The sequence below is a fragment of the Sinohyriopsis cumingii genome, chromosome 14, assembly GCF_028554795.1.
Source record: "Sinohyriopsis cumingii isolate HCF-2022 chromosome 14, ASM2855479v2, whole genome shotgun sequence".
Lineage (NCBI taxonomy): Eukaryota > Metazoa > Mollusca > Bivalvia > Unionida > Unionidae > Sinohyriopsis > Sinohyriopsis cumingii.
The window spans coordinates 14,631,315-14,639,157 of NC_142974.1; positions in this window are offsets into that span (position 1 = coordinate 14,631,315).

Genomic DNA, 7,843 nt, shown 5'->3' on the forward strand with positions numbered 1-7,843 from the left:
GAAGTGTATTCATGACCTGCCAGCTTTGAAAAAAAGCTTTCTATGCCTGGCATGGGTTCTGCATCGATTTTCTTCAGTTGCCGATAGTCAGTGCAGAAACGGTTCGTCCTTCCTAATACAACGGGGGTCGAGTACGGGAAACTGGAAGGATCGATCATGTCCTGGGCTAACAGTTTCTCCACTTCTTCGTTGATTTTCTCCCGCGCTTTAAAGGGTATTCGATAGGCTTTAATCATGATTGTCTCTGAGATATTTAACTCGATATCGTGTTGAATCAATCCATTATGGCCTGGTTTGTCCGTACACAAATCCGGGTATTGGGAGAAAACCTCCCAGGTCTGCGTACGCTGACCCTCGGATAAATCTGGGCATATATTAACCTGGTCTATACCTTTTTTCCCGACGTCCATGGGGTATTCAATGGGCATTTCAGTACTGGATTCGAATTCCGATTCGTCATACAACCTATCCTCTATAACCGCTATATATACTATGTTCAAGACCCCTTTATCATTTGTTTGACTTTCTACGTAGAGTTTCAGATTATTGGCATGAAATATCTTGCACTTACTTTCTGGGTCAATTATGTAGTCCATTTCACCTTTCACCTGTTTGACTTCTAATTGCCCTTTCCATTGGACAGGCAGCTTGTTTGTATGCGAAGGGAGAAGCACCAACACCTGATTGGCTACATTAAACTTCTTGCTTCGCGTTCCTTGGTTGTAGTATTTCGCGTACTTACGACTAAATTTCGCGAGTTCGTATTGCGCCAATCGACATCTCTGTAGCCCTTCGCGTAAATCTACCACGTATTGGTAAGTGGTCTTAACGTCTTCGTTTACGACTTCGTCTGACCACAGTTCGCGTATAATACGCATAGGGCCACGAACTGTTCTACCGTACAATAGTTCAAACGGGGAGACGCCAAAGCTTTTGCGAGGAACATTACGATACTCGAAAAGAAGTGCGTTCAGATACCTATCCCAATCATTGGGTCTTTCCACATACATCCGTCGCAATATTTGCTTCAAAGTCCCATTGAATTTCTCTACCAACCCATTGCACATACAGTGGTAGGGTGTTGTGCTCAACTGTTTAAGGGACAACAGCCTACTAATCTCTGCCATGAGATCTGAGGTGAGTTTCACAATCGGTAGAACCTCTTCGGGCACTCCGACCCTGCCAAACATGTTTATGAGCGCTTCGGCTACACGTTCGGTTTCTATCGATAGCAAAGATTGGCCTTAGGGTACCTAGTGCCGTAATCTACCAGCATTATGATGTATCGGTTTACCGATTTGTATATGGAAATATAGGTTCTACTAAGTAAACGGCCGCTCTTTTAAACGGAGTATCTATCAGGGGAATCTGACCAAACGGTACTCTCGTTACCCTTCCCTTAGAGACCGTATTCTGACAATATCGCTTAAGCAAAAAAACTGAGCTACAACACTATTGATACCAGACCAACATAAGTATTGTAATGCCCAATCAGTTGTTTTCTAAGTGACCCGCAATAATCGACTCGCGCGCGACCGTGAGTACATGCGACCTGCATTTCTCGGGAACAACTAGAAGCCAGCACTTCCTATCATAAGCGTAGTATATTCCATGTAAATTAAACCCTATCGAAGGTGAATTTTAGAGGAACCCCAGTTCTTACATTTCCTCACTCTACCCGACAACATTTTCTCCGCGGTCGCGTTTAAGGACGCGTCACGTTCTTGCTCGTTCAGATGTTCGTCGCGGCACATATCGGTAATGGCTTCCGGTACCTTTAATTTACGTAGGGGTTTGTTATATTCATTTACCATAGCTCTGGTTTACACTGCTTGGATGATCGGGAATCAAACGTCAGACATGGTTAGGAGTCTAGATCCCTGTACATTGCCCATCGCAATTTCGTTGCTCGGTTTGGCTATGCACAAGGCTTCAACGCTTCCGGTAGAAAAGGTGTTTCGATAGCTATCCTTGCGACAGGAACGTGGTCGTTTGTTTTGTCCAGTAAGATACAAGGCGATTTAAACCCAAGCTATTGGTCATCACGAATGATGCTTCTTTTCACGACTACACTAGTGCACCCAGTGCCTCGTAAAACGGTCACATCTCGTCTGTTGACAGTACCATTTGCCGTTAGTACCCTTGCCTCGGGGTAAATACACGTGCCGATCGACTGGATAGCAGTGCGACCGATCTCTGCACGCACCACTGGCTTTTACACTGCTTCCCTCTTAGTCTGCTGAGAAACATCGAGTTTTCCATTTACCAACCGTTTGCTTTCAATGGCCACCACCATCTTTGAACTGATCCCATAGGCGTAGGACAATTGGAAGAGATATGACTCAACCCCTTGCAAGTGAAACATTGCTTGTCTTTATGCCTTCCATGATTATCCCTACCAGGATTTTCAGTTTCCCTGGGCTTTTGGTCCTTGACCTGATTCCTACCTTTGCTGTCTCGCGAGATGATATTCTTTGAACCTTCCTGAGCTTCAACGAAGAATCCGCCTGTGTGGCCATGTCATATATATTAGTTAAGGACCTTTCCCTCAAAAATAAATATAACTCCTTCTCACAAGTTGTCAATAGTTGGTCTCGAAGCTAGAAATCGATAATACCCTCAAATGTTATGACGACTTTACCACATTCCACCCATCGCTGCAAGTAATTGTCCATCCATCAGACGAACGGGGTGAATGTCTCGCCTCTCTCGGGTTTGCTATATTTAAACGTTTTACAAAACGTTGTTCGGTTAGATCGTATTTCTCCAGAAGTGCTTCTTTCAACGCGAAGTCATTTAACGAATTGGCCGCGGGTAAACGCGAATACGCGTCCAATGCTGTACCCTTCAACAACGCGCTAAGATCAAGCGACCAATCGTCTTATTCCCATTTGTTACAGTGGCGTACCTTTTGAACTTTCGAACTTTTTTAGATAACTATCCGTGTTATATTTTTCTTCATATAGGGGCACATTTTGTCCTCTCAGTTTAGAATCATGTTCCCCGTCCCTTATAGTTTACAATAAATCAGAATTTATTTGATACTCCCTCACTCTGTTTATATATTCTGTCACCAAAGCTTATATCCTCACTTGTTTTACCCTTCATAACTTCCTATCTTCTACTTGCTTAAGCATTTATACATTTTCCCTCTCTGCTTGTTTTTTTTTAAGATCTACTTCTCCTTCTCTAATTCTATATTCTCCCTCTCTGCTTCCCTTTCCTTTCCATCCTTTCCTTTTCTGCCGTCTTTTCTAATTATATCAGCTCCCTCTGGTTTCCGTTTCTATTTCTCTAAGACCACTTTCCCTAGCCTGTTCTCCACGAACACAATTTGTAAGGGCCTCCCTTCTCGTAGGCAAACTGTTTCCCCAGTTCTCCAAGTTCTTTCATTGATGAACTATGATAAGACCGACCTAAAGCATTATGCCAAAAGGCGTAATTTCTATAATTTCAACGAACCGTAATTTCCTTCTCACAAGACAGCAAAATAATGAAATTTGTACCAAACAAAAGAAATTTTATATGTCTACTTATAATCACTGTCTTATCAAGAACGTCTGATACACACAAAAGATCATACAATAATAATGAAACGATAATTGTAGTGCTCCGTTAGATCCAAGATCCCACTTCTGATACCATTTGTAAGAAGATAACCGGTTGGATTTCGAATTTATAACAGAACAGTTTTGATGGTGATACAAATACAATGTTTAATGATAAATGACTTGAATGAGAAATTAATTATGATTAATACGTGCGTGTATATGATATATTTGATAAATAAACATAATCCGCACGAACTTAAAAGTGTAACAAATGAAAATACAAATAAACGACCTTACACAGTAAGAGGACACATTAATTTTACACGACAAAAAGAATAATGTGTTTTACTCAAACGGAAAAAAATCGTCCTTTACTCATATAGTAAAATGGTGGAAACAAAGGAACATATATCATACAAACCATTTTTACAATCCCAAAACACTTGGTATTACAAATCCCACAATCAGCCCAAGGCTAAAAGATTACATGTATGGAGCTACACACTCTGTCAACAGGACACTTGACTACCAGTCACACTGGTCAATCAAGCAGTCAATATTCCAGGTAGTTGACAATATTCCTTGGACAATCAAGAATCAGCGCTCACCAATCGGTCAGCAACGCCCGATCTCCTGCTACTCGACTAGCAACACTGTCCACTCAGCTCTACCGCTACTATGGTACAGTTTTACGGCTGATATGATTAACTTCTCTGGTTAGATATACAGCTGGTACCACGTCGACTCCGATCACTTCTACAACTGCAGAAGTGCAATTCATTATGTAGACCGCTCGCTGACAAGATGTTCCGTAATGTGTAGATTTAGCCTTATGGAGAGGCATTTATACACAGAAGATACAGCCATACATCGTCTGTGCGCTGAAAATAATCAGGTTTTCCCGTCGAATGCACTTCGAACGTGAAGCATATGATGAACCGAACTCACTGTTTTAAAATATTGTACAATAAACATAAATCATCCTCGGGTATCGTTGTACACAAACTCGAAACTCGAGTACGTGTATTTAATAAATAAATGGATTTATATTATTCCGTGACAGATGTATGTCTCAATCGTTAGTTATATGATAGTTTCAGTTATTGTTTTAAAGTGCATTATTTCATTTGTACATCTACTTAATATCCTGACGTTGGTGGAATAGAATGATTTCACGAGCAAGTAGTTGTGGCTTCTAGGATGGTACCTAAACTGTTCTAACCATCCATTATAATGTGCAAAGTACAAACCATTATCAATATCCAACCCCTACTCGTTTCATGATGTCGACACGTCGCAGAAAATGCTTGATTGTGTGGATGAAGTTTTAGAATTTGGCCAGTAAAACACTTTTGGTCTTCCTATCCGACTGCATGATTATATTTTTAAAACTAAAAGAGTGCAAACTGAGATGATAAAGAACAGAGATACTTGTATTCATTTCTGCAGAGAGAGAGAGAGACAGACAGACAGACAGACAGACAGAGACAGATAGAGAGATGAAGGAAGTGAATAAAGATAAATGTGGTTCTACATTCAGGGCACGAGATTGACCTTAGGTTGTGCGCCGCAATACATACTCCATCTTTTTATGTACTGGTGTAAAGTTGAAATAACGATATTTAATAAAAATTTGCATCCAGTTTTGTTCGCGCGCCCAGCGCAAGCGTCATATTAAATAATGCGGAATCAGTTTAGCATCTGTATAAGATAATTGCGCGGCGAAATAAACTACTGTGCAGACATAAGAAATAAAAACCGACAATGTGAAATTTTCTACCTGGTTTGTTTCATTTGTATTTTAGGGTGTAATTTAGGTTGATCACTCTTCATACATCGAACATTATGTATTTTAATGTTTTGTTAAAGTCGTATTGGAAATGACCCCAATCCTTACAATTATAGCACTGGACTGTTGATGGCATCATGTCATACTTTTATCTGCAGTTGGTCTTCTCTTCTTCATCTTCTCCTCTAAATTTATTCTTTGACGCTATTAATCAAAACAGCATTTGAAAGATGGACGCGATGGGCAAGAAGGATATGCTAGCGAATCAATGTGTTGCATGGTTCGCCTTAGCTCCTCGTGAGACCGTTCATCTCAAATGGCTTAGAAGCTGTGTATGTATTATTCATCATAGTGGTCAGACTCAACGTAAGATTTCGAGACATAGTTTAACCTCCCGAACTCGACTTGACAGGGATGAACTTGAAGAGCTGTCTGGGCTCGAAACGCTATTTTCTTTAATCATACAGCAAAGCACAACCATTTGTTGATTTCGTTCCTTTTCTTGATCATTTCTCAATGTTCAAAATGTTGAATATAGCCAGAAAGTGGTTCTGAACCATTATATGCGTCTGCTCTAAGAATCTTATTACATTCCGTATTGAGAAGAATAAAACGTTTCTACTGGTACTACTTTTCTTCGTCAATTCTGAGCTTGGCATATCTTTGTCATCATTTTCTTCGCTGTAGCTCGAGGCTGAATTTGTTTTTAAAATCTTCAGTAGTTACGTCTAATGCTTCATATTTCTCTGTCATAAAAATATTTTTATGGTTATGATAAGACCACTACTGTCCGAAATAACTGCCCTTCCTGGGACATGAGAATCATTCAGATCACAACTAACATATATGTCTCCATCAGCTGTCCCACCCTTAATAGTCGCGAAAACCAATTCTGTACACTTGACACTGAATGTATACAAAGTTTCGTCAAACGTTCTCGCTAGTATACGAGGAGAATTCATAACATCATATGAGATCTAAAGAAATGATCGTCAATATTATTGTCCGTTAGCTTACGTATTGTTGGCATTGGTGGCAACAGTCGCCTCAGAACATATCATGTAATGCTTTCTTACCGACACATGTTTGTTTCCTGTTGCCTTTAGCTGCAGTTATTATAACCAGACTATTGCTTTATAACAAATCATTCATCGGTCAGTTTTCGTTATGCTCGACAAATATAACTTTTGTAGTCTAATTAATGTTGCATGTTAATCATTACTTTTCAAGGTTATACCAATAGGTGTCGAGATTTGTTTGGAAACTTGAAATAGAGAAGTTTCTGCTTAGTGAAAACGGAGCCGTTGGTTGCGTAAGGTAATTCCGTTGTAAATCAAAGATACTAAGCTGTCTATTTATCATTCCTAAATGGGACTGAAATCCCCGCAAAGCTGTTGTACCTGCTATTTGCTCATAATGAGTTTTAAGTACCAGTCTTTTCGTTTCTCGTTCAGAATGCAGTTCAAACACCCAACTGACTTACAAGAGAGTCCGATCGTATTATATTAAAAGATACTACATTACACCCTGGAGTTGTATCATTACAAAAGTATTGAAAGCTAAGGAACTATATAGGCCCATCTTTAAACGGAAATAATATTAAAACAACAGCATTATGTAATACAGTAAAATACATAGTTTAATCCTCCTTTTCATTATAGAACTTCTATCTCAACCCCACTCCCTACGCTTTATCATAAAGACTGTACTGGGCAAAAAGACACGGTGCAACAATAACTATTACAAATTTATCCAAAATTTTACCTTTGCACCACATCTTTCTTTGCAACACGCAAGAGATATCCTAACCGAGCAAATCGTACAATACTTGCACGTGCCCTGCTTTCTTGTCGAATATGCACAAATAACACTAAGTTTATTCTAATCAATTAAAAAGTACACATTCACTTGCATGTTCTCCAACGGTTAGTAATTTTATAACTGAATCATTTTTGCACGCAAATGAATTGCACATGAGTGAAAACTGTTTAACACGTATAAACAAAGTATACCACTTGTACAGGATATTACCACCGACATGTCTGCCAGATGTTTAGAAAATATGTAGATACCATAGTAAATTCAGGGATGCATCATAATTCGTTGCTAACGCAAATATCGGTTGTACTTAATGCATTTCCCAGAGAGGTTCTGTACTGAACGTTGTTTTGAGTGACTGCTTGGTGATCACGGGTACCGAGTAATCTACGTTCCCTGTCCCTGAGAACGTGAGTATGCGAGAAAGCTTGCCAGTATCTTTCAGCGGGTCGGTGATTCTTTTCGGTTTTTTCCAGTGTTTTCCTCCACCAATTATACTAGCTACCGTGTATATTGTATCGTGTGCAAACAAAAAGACAGCTCTTCAAGTTAGTCCATCACCAACACCAGTGGATCGGTCATATGAAACTACTTCACACCGCATGGCAAATGCACTGTTGGGAAAGATAGTGTCGAGTTTTCCGGGACGATGAAAAATCTAAAGCATTGTCCCACTTAGCACCTC